Source organism: Salvia miltiorrhiza, chromosome 7 (genome assembly GCF_028751815.1).
Source record: "Salvia miltiorrhiza cultivar Shanhuang (shh) chromosome 7, IMPLAD_Smil_shh, whole genome shotgun sequence".
NCBI lineage: Eukaryota > Viridiplantae > Streptophyta > Magnoliopsida > Lamiales > Lamiaceae > Salvia > Salvia miltiorrhiza.
This window is the reverse complement of record NC_080393.1, coordinates 31,735,085-31,747,810: the sequence shown is the minus strand read 5'-3', so window position 1 is coordinate 31,747,810 and position 12,726 is coordinate 31,735,085. Positions and strand designations below refer to the sequence as shown.

Here is a 12,726-nt window from a genome sequence, read left to right as displayed (position 1 = left end):
TTAGAGCAACGTAGTTCAAGGCCTGGCAGGGCAGATTTGGGCTGAGAAGCGCTGTTTTAGGCTCAACAGCGCTGTTCGCTAGGAATCTTCATCTTCCTTGGTTATATTCCTCTGAAATTCTTGGAATGCAGATTTTATCATCATCAATATTTAAGAAAAAGAAAGTTGAGACAATAGATAACCCTTTTTGAACATCACACTGTGTATCCTACTAGGCCAATTCTTGACCAAAAAGCAAGGAAACTTAGAACTACTAGGAAAATAGCTAGTAGGGCAGCGGACAAGGGAAAAATATTACCAGTAAAGCACACATCCATAACTCATCCGTCGGAGAAGGTTCCCATTTCTACATTTACATTAATGCGCACCTTTCATTTGCTAAACTGCATTCAATCAGTGTTCTCGCTACGCTGTCGCCGCGCCCCCTTCCACCCAAAAATTCCTAGCACCAAATTCGTCCCTAAATCCTCAAATCCCTAAAAATTGTCGTTGTCTCCCTCAGCGGGCCCTATGTGCTTGCCTCAATTAACAGTCATTGCTCTCTTACCTTCCTTAGTGCCACCACCCCCTCGTCTCCATAAAAAAATCGCTGCAGTCGCGACCTTTCTTCCCACCGGAGACACATACACACACAGAAAGAGAGTAATGGGTTTAAGAAAGAGAGTGAAAAGAAAGAGAGTAATTAGTAGATTTAATTTCCCTAATTTTTTCTCAAAAGAAAAACGACTCAACTTCGTTGGGATGATCCGAAAAAGAATATGACTCAACTTCGTTGGGGCGGAGAAAGTAATTAATTTTTTAAATAAATTTTCAAGCTTGATTAGGGATGAAAAATTTTAACTCAATTTTTTTTTAATTTAATTAGCCCGCATCCAAATAACCCGATAGAGTTAGCCCGAAATTCAATGGATTGGCCTGATTAATATCAAATTTCAAAGTCTAATTGATTGAAACGAAATTTCAAGAACCCAATTAAAAATGTGAAGCTCTACTTATGTAGTACTCCCTGCGTCCATTAAAAGTGACATGTAGCCTATTTCTATAAATGAGAAAAATTTAATCCTCTAAAAAATATAGGCTTTATCACTTTTAACTTTTTTTTGATCAGGAAAGGTAAAAGCTTTATTGAAAAAGAAAGTTGGTACCAGAAGCACCATGATTCCCAAAACAGGAGAACGAAAACAGCAGAAGGAAGGGAAGAAAAACTGAGCCAGACAAAGACTCACACCCATTACAGCATGCTAAACCACAAACTGCAGAAGCCTCCAAGCTACTCAATCACCTAAAATTTAAAACAAGAAGAGAGGAGGAAGTCTCCGGCACACCACCTCTCGAAAACTAACTTCTTCCTCAAAAAGCTTGAAAGCTTTGCTCCAACTCCAAAGCCTTCCTTTCACTTCCAACACCAGATTTTGCACCTCCCACATTTTCCCTTCGAACCTACACTCATTCCTTTGTTTTCAAAGGACCCAAACAATACACAACCAAAGAGACTTAAGAATTTTCCTACTCCTTTTACCTCTCCCCAGGTGACTGAACATCGTGTAGTGTTGGGCGACTTCCTTTGGCCTGGCCGTGCTGGTACCGATCCATCTGAGAATAGCATCCCACACCATCTCCACTTTCGCACAATTGAGGAAAAGATGTGAAGTCGTCTCCTCCCTCGAAATACACGAGGTGCACCACGATTCTTCAACTGTAATAGCAACATTTCTTTTGATGAGGTTGTCGGTCGTGGCCAGCCTATTTCTAAGGCACCTCCATGCTGTCACCTTCGCCTTATGTGGGGCTGGTGCTTCCCAGATACTTGCAAGCTCCGCAGTTGAGACTTAGACTGCTTGTACTCCTCCCCTCGTTGCCGCAATAGTGTCGTAGGCTGTTTTGGTCGTGTATTCCCCAGTGCTTGGACGCCTTCCAACACCATTTGTCTTCCTTTCCTGGGAAAAGTGCAACAGCAGAAATAAGCTCAATAAGATCATTGACTAACCCCTTCTCCCATTCGAATAACTCCCTTCTCCATTGAAAAACCCAAATCCATCTTCCATCCTCCCATCTCCCCGACTCTTCGATTGTCACCTCCATGTTTGCACACAGGCGGTATAGCCTTGGAAAGGCTAGCCGCAGCGGTTTTTCCCCCACCCACCAATCAACCCACAACTTCGTGTCTCTACCGTTACCCACAGAACGAGATAAATTCTCGAAAAACCACCCCTCATTCAGCCCTCCCCCCCCGCCAGAATTTTCGGCCACCACCCACCGCCTCCCCTTTTACACGACAGCCCCCCTTCCCCCCAAATCACCTGCCCATGAATCGACTGGACCACCCTTGCCCAAAGCGCCTCTCCTCCCACCAGGAACCTCCACAACCATTTCATTAACAATGCTTGATTGAACCACTCAAGGTTCCGAAAACCCAGCCCACCCTCTTCTTTTTTGGAACACAAGTCTTTCCATTTGACCCACGCAATAAAGTTCGAATCTCCCCCGCCCCCCACAAGAAATTGCAAAAAATCGACACCAGACTTCTCACCACGGTTTTAGGAACGAAAGAAAAAGAAAGCTGATAAAGAGGGACTGCGTGAAGGACGGCTTTGACCAGAGTAATGCTGCCCGACAAGCGAGAGTTTTCTCTTAGCCCACCCACCAATCTTCTTGCGAATTTTATCAACAATTCCGTTCCAGTCGACAATGCTGTTTGCTCGACCCCCCACTTTGATTCCAAGATACTTGATAGGAAGGTCATCCACATTGCATTGCAGCACCTCTGCCGTCCGACTCACCTGTGACTCCTCCACCCCAATCCCAACCAAGCTGCATTTCGAAAAATTAACTTCAAGGCCTGAGGAGAACTGAAAAAGATGCAGGATATCCTTCACCACTTTCGCATTGCCATCATTTTCATCGAAAATGAAGATGGTATCAGTCCGCATACTGTAGATGGGAGACACTAATCTTATCTTTGCCGACCTCAACCGCCGATAGCCATTGTCTCTCCACAGCTCTTTCAACCAAGGCGTGAAGACCTTCCGCAGCGATAAGAAAAAGAAAGGGAGACAATGGATCCCCTTGGCGCAACCCTCTTTCCAAAGTAAATTCGCCCGACGGAGAACCATTCACCAGGACGTTAGCCGAAGCCGAGGAGAGGCAACCCATGATCCACCTCCTCCAAATTGGATCAAAATTGAAAAGGCCGAGCATAGTATCAAGAAAGTCCCATTCAACTGAATCATAGGCCTTAGCGAAGTCGATCTTGAAAAAAAACCGACCCAAACTTTTCTTCTTTGCTTCTGCAATAAGCTCGATTCAAAATCACTACTCCATCCAAAATAAGGCGTCCGCTGATAAAGGCGCTCTGATTATCCGATATGATTGAGCCCACAACCTTTTTCATTCTCCCGGCGAGGATTTTCGCAATGATTTTATACAAACTATTAATCAGTGAAATTGGTCTGAACTCCTGGATCGTACTCGCCTCCTCTGTTTTTGGGATGAGGACGATGAACGATGAGTTGCTCCCTCGAGGTAAACTCCCGTGCAGATGGAACTCTTTTAGGACTTGAACCAAATCCTCCTTCACAGTCCCCCATGCCGACTTCCAAAACGAAAAGTTAAAGCCGTCGGGTCCCGGGCTCTTATTGCCTTCGCAGCTCCAAATTGCCTCCTTAATTTCCTCTTCCTTGAAATCTCGGATCATCCACCTTCTCTCATCTTCCGACAGTTTCTTGCTGAAGAAGTCAGTTGGGAAAGTTGGGAGGCTCCTCACCTTCTTCCTGAAGAAGGATTCGAAGTGGTCTTTAACTTTCCTCTTAACCACCTCCGGGCTGGACTCCCACTGATCCTCGAAGAACATTCCAGAAGTAACATTTCTCTTCCTTCGACCCAAGATTGCTCGATGAAAGAAGCTTGTATTGAGGTCACCCTCCAAATTCCATCTACACTTTGCCTTTTGGTGAAGCAAACTGTACTTGTCCTTCATTTGGAGGGTGATGTTAGCCATAATTTCATTTCTCCTAATATTCTCTGTCTCATTCAGTCCTCTGGTTGTCATCTTTTGAATCCCAGTCGTGAAGCTCGTCCTTCAAAACCTGGATTTTGTGATCGATATTGCCAAAAGATGATTTGTTCCAATCCTTCAAAACTCCCTTCAGCTTCTTGAGCTTCTCCTTAACCACGAAACATTTCCAGCCTGCGATATTGTTCTCCCCCCAAACTTTCGAGACCACCTGATTGAACTCGGGGTGTGATACCCAAGCATTAATGAAGCGAAAAGGTTTTGGGCCCCAATCTTCAGACTTTGTCGTGAGGAGAATCGGGCAATGATTCCGACAAAGATCTTTGAAGGCCCCGACATGAAGTAGACGGCCACTGCCTCAACCAATTGTCATTGACCAGAAAGCGGTCCAACTTGCTTTTACAAACCCCGTTTGGTTGATACCAAGTGTACTTCCTACCCTGAATTCTCAATTCCTCCAGCCCACTCTCTCGAACAAAGTTATCAAAATTTCTTGCGTCCGTCATACCAAAAGACCCCCCCACTACCGACTCTTTCGCTGGCCCTTCTAATAGCATTGAAATCACCCAAAACGCAAACGCAAGCAATCCTCATTTTGCTCAACAACCAGTTTCAGAGTTTCCCACAAACTACATTTTTCCGAAGAACTTGAAGGTGCATAAACATTAACAAGACAACAGTTGATGTTACCTTGCTTCATCACCCCTTTAACCACCACTGCTCCAGATGTGTCCCATTTACTTGAAGCCTCAAAAGACTCTCGATTCCAGGTGCTCACAATTCCTCCAGATCTTCCTTCTGAACTTCTTACTGCCAGATCAAAGTTGTGTGATCCCCACCACGATTTGTACACTGAATCTTCGAGCTTCTCCCTTTTTGACTCTTGAATAAAGCAAAGATCCAAATTCTGGGATTTGATGAGCTCTCCAATCTCTTTCTGTTTTGCAATACTCCCAAGACCTCTAATATTATAGGAGGCAAGATTCATTGAGAACTTTTGTTCGTTTCTCCCTGGCTCTGAATTTCTGTATCCTTGCTTTGAGTCCCAATTTGAGCAGCCATAACATCGTCTTCCAGCTCGCTCTCCGAGCCCAAGTTCTTTGGCAAAATGCCAAACTCGGAGACCCTCTTTCCTCCTTTCATCCTCCGTGTCGACTTTGTCCCTCTCAAGATTTCTCTCTCCATTGTGCCCTGCAACATCCGCCTCCTGTTCACCCGGTTCAATTTGAGAAATAAAATCCCCCCATCGTTTCCGGTCAATCATTTTGGATTGGGCTCTAGAGTTCTTCTTCTTACACTTTGTCTTCGAGAAATTGCCCCCTTTCCTATGGCCTGCATCCTTCCCTTTGTCCTTCGCTTTATCACTTTTAACTAATTCATACATTTTTCTTAATATTTGTGCAGACAAGTTTAGAGCCACCGGAGGGAGTATTATTTATTTAATTTTTTTCTTCTTCTAGATTTAACTCTTTTGCAGTATATGGTTGAGGTGTTGAATTTAATGGGTAATTATTATGAACAGTTCAAAATCTTACTTAAATTATGTATGATGTAATCTTACCGTCGCCCGAACATGTCTTTCTTTATACAAATAGATTAGTAAAATATTTTTAATATAGTAGTTGAAATAGTAAATTGATAACATATTGAAGAAAAAATATTTACTTTTTTTATCATGAAAAACATTAAATTTCAGATTTTTAAGTAGGGTAAAATGAATACAATAATTTAGCATATCTTCTTTTAAATAAAGAGTCAGGTGTTTTATCCAATTTGAGGATAAAAGTAGTTTAACTATCGATCAAAGACTCGATGAAAAATATCAATTTAGAAATCGAATGATTGAAATTTAATACATAGAAAATCATGTATTTTGATCATTTTTATTTGTAATTATTATTAATAAACTCTTTAAATTTTCTGATAAATAATGAAGGAGTTTTTATTAAAAAAATTAAAATTGAAAATGATTTAAAATTCTAGTATTTTTTATTATTAGGTGAAGACATGCATACGATATACGTTTTGTTGATTCTTTGGATTGATCATATTTCATAGTCCATCCACCACAAGATATGATAGTTTTTTTTGTTTTTGTTTTTTGATACGTTGGATTTTGGATGGATAATTAACCTAATTGTAGAGCGAATAGAAGCTATACGCGCTTGAAAAGGTGTAAGGTAAGATGCCTGAAACGAAACGAATTTGTTAGTGGTAACTAGGTAAAACTAGAGGAAGAGAATGTTGAAAATAGTGGACTAATTTTCAGAGCAGAAACTGTAAGAAATTATTAGGCTCACCAATTATCAAAGCAGAAGCTGTAAGAAATTATTACCCGCACCTTTTATTACCAATCATATCTGGTTGGTGTGTGTGTATGTATAATTAGTGAGTGTGGAAGGTTGTCCAATTTACCCTCTCTCCCTCTCTCTATCTCTATCTCTGATTCGTACCACTATTATTCTAGTCCCCAATACTGATACACACACTTTCTCTCTCCCTCTGCAAACACTACTGCCCTCTCTCTCAAAAACTCAGAAGCAGACGACATTTGTGAAAAACCAAGCAACCCTAGGCCAATCCCCAATGCCCTGATTCTTCAATTCAACCTAGATGAAGCGAGACCACATGAATCGAGAGAATTTCTCGAGCAGCTCCAAGATGTTGCCCTGCGAGCCCGACGACGACGAGCTCTTCGCCGTGCTCGGCTACAACGTCAAGTCCTCCGACATGGCCGAGGTGGCGCACAAGATTGAGCAGCTCGAGGAAGTGATGGGCAGCGTCCACCAGGAAGGCCTCTCCCAGCTCGCTGATGAAACCGTTCATTACAACCCTTCCGATCTCGCCTCCTGGCTCGAATCCATGATCTCCGGCCTCAATCCCATCCCCGAATTCGAATCCTCCTCGGATCCCTTCCTCGAATCTTCCACCATCACCATGCATCGACAGCGTCAACAGTCAGATGCCGGTTGACCTCGATTTCGGCTCGGATCTAATCGCCATACCCGGCAAAGCCGTTTACCCGAGAACCCAGCCGCAGGAGCCGCAACCCAAGAAACTCAAGACTTGTCCCTATTCCATCGCCGCCCTGCCCGTGCCCGTGCCCGTGCCGCCGCCCGCCACGCCGCTGCTCCTAGTTGACTCTCAGGAAAACGGCATCCGGCTGGTTCACACGCTGATGGCGTGCGCCGAAGCCGTACAGCAAGAGAACTTCAAATTGGCCGAAGCCCTAGTGAAGAACATCGGATTTCTCGCGGTTTCGCAGGCCGGCGCCATGAGAAAAGTCGCCACCTATTTCGCCGAAGCGCTAGCAAGGCGAATCTACAAATTATATCCGGCCAATCAGCAGGATTCGGCGTTCAACGATTTGCTGCAAATGCACTTCTACGAGACCTGCCCCTATCTCAAATTCGCGCACTTCACCGCCAACCAAGCGATTCTCGAGGCCTTCGCGGGTAAAAGCCGAGTCCACGTCATCGATTTCAGCATGAAACAGGGGATGCAATGGCCGGCGCTGCTGCAGGCGCTGGCGCTGAGGCCCGGCGGCCCGCCCAGCTTCCGTTTAACCGGAATCGGCCCGCCCTCGCACGACGAAACCGATCACTTGCAGGAAGTCGGGTGGAGATTAGCTCAATTGGCGGAATCGATCAATGTGGAGTTCGAATACAGAGGCTTCGTGGCGAGCTCCTTGGCGGATCTCGACGCCGCCATGTTCGATATCCGCGAGGGCGAGACGGTGGCCGTGAATTCGATCTTCGAGCTCCATCAGCTGCTGGCGCGGCCGGGGGCGATCGAGAAGGTGCTTCAAGTTGTGAGTGGGTTGAAGCCGGAGATCTTGACCGTGGTTGAGCAGGAGGCCAATCACAACGGGGCTATGTTCATGGACCGATTCACGGAGTCCCTGCATTATTACTCCACCCTCTTCGACTCATTGGAGAGCTGCGGCGGCGGCGGAGGAGAGGAGGCGGTTAGCGTTCAGGATAAGGTGATGAGCGAGGTATACCTTGGGCGGCAGATATGCAATGTGGTGGCGTGTGAAGGGGTGGACCGGGTGGAGCGGCACGAGACCCTGGCCCAGTGGAAAACCCGGTTCGGTTCGGCCGGGTTTGAGCCGGTTCACTTGGGGTCGAACGCTTACAAGCAGGCTAGCATGCTGCTGGCACTGTTTGCAGGTGGAGATGGTTACAGAGTGGATGAAAATAATGGATGCTTGATGTTGGGATGGCACACCAGGCCATTGATTGCCACCTCTGCTTGGAAACTCACTGGGTTAACTCGCCAACGCTGAGACCCACCACTTCTCTAGTGTGTGTGTGAGTCAATTTCGTTTTCATGTCCTAGTTGAAAATGATCTTTTTTTCATAATTTGAAAATTCTCTCTTTTTTTTTCTTCTTAGGTAATTGTTAAAGTGAATTTTCGTGTTTGGTGGAATCCTGTAATTTTGAGGGGTGAATCTGGAATAGCAATGTGTATTTGGATATATAGCTTTTGCACAATAAAAAGGAAAGGCAGTCTTTTTGAATGTGTGATGGTATTGAGGGTGAAATGGGGAAGTGGCACGCCACGCCATGTGTTAGTGTTGCACACAAATTAAATCATTTTGAGGAAAGTTGGTTATATTTTGGTATAATTATTGGATTGTGGACCATTAGATTCTTTCATCTGCAGTTGCGTTGTTTATGGTTGATGAAAATGATGTTTGACACAAACATATTGGAAAAAGAGAGGTAAAGTTGAAGGTGAAAAACTAGGGTGTGTTTTGCTTCTTTCATTTCATCCATTGGTTCCAAAACAAGGGAGGAATTTCACAACTTGGGTAATAGCTTGGGTTTTCTTTTTCATAATTTGACATTTCATTTTGGCTCATTTATTGCCTAGGCTCAAATCTTTGAAATTTAGAAATATACCCCAAATTTCAACATTATTTGCAATTTAGACCTATTTGAACAAGATTGGAGTTGTAATTTAGACATTTATATGAGGTTAAAACAAAAGATTAAGCGGGGGCTTTTAAAGTTTATTGTCCACACAGTCCTCTCATGTCATCAATTTTATCATTCGATGTCCGATAATTGAGTAATTGAATCGAGAATTGGCGCGGATAAATTAAGACATTGGGGTTGTACAAGTTGTAATTTTGAATGATCGACAAAGAAATTGATTATATAAGATGATAATACTAACAATGACCTTCAAAAGTCTTTAATTTTTTTTGATGTAAAATGAATGTCCAAGTCTTGTGCAAAATATTGGATATGTCTAAATTATAAAGAATGTTAAAGTTGAGTATTTGTTGCGAGGTTTCAAATGTTGAATCTAAATTGCAAATGACTGCAAAAGTTGGATATTAAATTACAAGTACTCTTAACAATTTCAATAAATTTGCAAATATGATCTCGTGGCGCTGGTTGAAATATCGAATCTGTTAAAGTACATGTATATCGTAGAGGGAAAGAAAATTAATAATATATGGTTTATACACTCTCATATGTGGGGTATAGTTATTAAAGTCTCAAGTTTTATTCGACCTAAACGAAGAAATTGTTGAAGTCTAGCTGGCAAATGAGACTTACACAATTACATGCATTACGTGGTTATCAAGTGTTATATAGATTGTCAACTAATGTTTATTAATACTATATTAATTACATCTCAATAGAAGCTAATAGGTTGTTAATGTCCAATAATTCTTGAGGTTTGGAACTATGAGTCTATGATATAGGGTGGAAAAATTTATAGGAATAAATACATACTAATAATCTTGTAGAAGCGATAAATAAGGGAATCAGCAGCGGAACATGATCAATATTGGTAGCAAATTATTTTTTTGTGATACTATCAATGTTTGAAGGCATGCTGTGAGCTGGATGCTTAATCATTTAACCATAACTAGAATTAAGCGACTAAAATTCCGTTAGCTATCAGAGTATCAATTAATAATGACATGCTTCTCGATCACTTCGATGCCACTTACTTTCTTTCAATAATGCTTGAATTTGACATTATAGAAATTTGAATGATTAGTGGATAAGTGTTGTATTTAATATAGTCCCCAACATATTTATCATATCGTCCATAAATATGGGCTGGATTGTCATGTTATTTAGTCACATTTAATTATGCCATTTTATTGCCTTTTCTTGCTACCTACTTTTTTTTTTTTTGAGAATTTCTTGCTAGCTACCTACTTTAAACATTCTTAATATACTAACTTTTTTTTTTCTTAATATACTAACTTAAAATTGAACTTAAATGCTAAAAAGTAATTTTAATGGGCATAATAATTAATAATTCCAAATTAAAAATAAATATTTTAAACTAAACCCCAAGACATTAAACTTGATATACTCTCTCCGTCCGATGTCTACGAAAGAACTTCCTTGGAGAGAGTGATACGAATTTTAAGAAAAAAGTTATTGAGTGTATTGAGAGTGAAAAAAATATTATTGGGTATATTGAGAATGATGAAAAGATGTTTTAATTAGTACTCCCTCCGTCCCACTATAAGTGAGACCTTTTTTTTAGCATGAGAATTAAGAAATGTGTATTTTGTGTGTAGGTGAAAAAGTGAAAATGTGTTAAAGGGTAAAACTTTTACCCCAAAAAGAAAGAGTCTCAGTTATAGTGGGACGGAGGGAGTATTAAGAGTGGTGAAAACTTGAAAAATAAGGGTAAATGAGATATTAATAAGTGATGGAGTATAGTTTAAAAATAGGTAAGAAGCTTTTTTGTGGACATCTCAACAAGAAAAAAGTACGAAGTTTTTTTGTGGAGTGAGGAGTATTTTTTTTAAAAAAAGTTATACTATAAAAAATTTAAAATACGATACGAGCACATGTGAGATTCCGTCAAATAGTGTGAGTAGAAGTTGTGCCTTATGTGTAAGTCTTTATCTTACTTATTTGACAGTTTAATTTTAGAAACAATATATTCGCATGGCCATTTTGGAAAAGGAAAAACAATATTTGGCCACTAACTGAAAACACAAAATATGGCCATTTTTTACGTTTTAGGACTGTTTTGAACTTAATTAGGACAGACCAGACTCGGGTAAGATTTGAATTTGCGCGCGGATTAGGCACACATGACACTATTAGTGCCATATAATCAGTGTTGCACGAATGATCGATACTTGTGACCATATTAGTGCCATTAGTGTCATACAAATGGTACTTATGGCCATATTAGTGACATTAGTGCCATATACCGGTGTGTTGATATTATTTAGAGGGATACAGTTATATGACCATTTTGAACACTTCCCCGTAGGGTTTAAATTATCCATTTAGGGCTAAGATTATCATTTAGGGTTTAGATTTCCCCATTTATGGTTTAGATTATCCATTTAATGTGTTGTACGAATGATACTTATGGTCATATTAGTGCCATTAGTGCCATATACTCTCTTATGTAGTGTTGCACGAATGATATTTATGGCCATATTAGTGCCATTAGTGTCATATACTTAAGTTTTTTATATTTTTTCTTTCGGTTGGCATATATAGCACTAATAGTGTCATATGTGTCTAACCCGCGCGCAAATTCGAATTCGACCTGAATCTGGTTCGTCCTAATTAAGGGCAAAATAGTCTTTACACGTAATAAATGGCCAGATTTTGTATTTTTTTTTTCAATTAGTGGCCAAATATTGTGTTTCCTTCTTCAAAATGACTATTTCAAAAGCGCTCCCCTGACTTTATTATCTCAAGTATCATGGTTTTAATTACTTCGATTTACATTTGTTAATAAAAAGTTAACAATTATGGGAAATCATTAATCATACAGATCTAGAGTTTAATTAGCTAACATGCATGATCGATGTTTTACCATTAATGATTAGGAACAACCAGACAGTTTGTTGCCTCTCATGAGATGAAGCTATATATACTGACCTATTGATTAGCTATGAACGTGCTTAAAGACAGCCTGCTGTTTCATTTCCTATTTTTTTAAGAAACCTAAAATAATTAGTTCAGTTAACATAAATATTGAAACTAAGAGTTATCATATTAATATAGATGAAGAAACGAAATTCAGTTCGTGAAAAAGTTCTTCTTCAATTTATCATAGGTCCGAGTTCAAATCACCTAAAGCGTGTGTGAATCATGTGAGGACTATTATGTATGAGTTGCAAATCTAAAAAATAAATATAAATGAAATCGATAGACTCCTTTTACACAAGGAATATTGTACACAATTTGGATTTCTAGCTCGAAAGAACACCTAAAATCATATTCTAAACCATGGAGTAAATAATTGAAAAGTTTTTCGGCCACATAAATATATGTACATATATTTGCTTATTAATTCATATTTTCATCCAAGTGCTATAAAGAAAACTATGGATATATCTAGGCATGTGATTCATTTCACACCGATGAATATACAGTGCTATGATTTATAAAATATAATAATTATTATAAATTATACAAAACATGAAGAATCACTTGTGATAATTATATTTAAAAAAGTTTTTAAAAACTTACAAACTAAAATGATTGGTAAAAAACATTAGTTTTAAACTCATATTCATGTGACCATGCATGTCCAGTAGTAATGCACTGATATATATAATTAGGTTGTGTTTACTTTTGATGGATAAATTTATCCATGGAAAATGATGGATAACAAAAATTTATGTCTTTAAATGTCTCATTTCTTTTTCAACATTTGACACAAAAGCATTTTTCTTTCATTATTTTCACTTCAAGGA

The 12,726-nt window shown here is 40.2% G+C and overlaps 1 pseudogene across 1 annotated transcript; it reads left to right on the top strand.

Annotated features, from left to right (window-relative positions):
• Window positions 1-6,411: 6,411 nt before the first annotated feature.
• Window positions 6,412-8,535, top strand: LOC130995937 (DELLA protein GAI1-like; annotated as a pseudogene). Its single transcript, XR_009092319.1, has 2 exons — window positions 6,412-8,325; window positions 8,410-8,535. The product of XR_009092319.1 is annotated as a DELLA protein GAI1-like (transcript).
• Window positions 8,536-12,726: the final 4,191 nt, after the last annotated feature.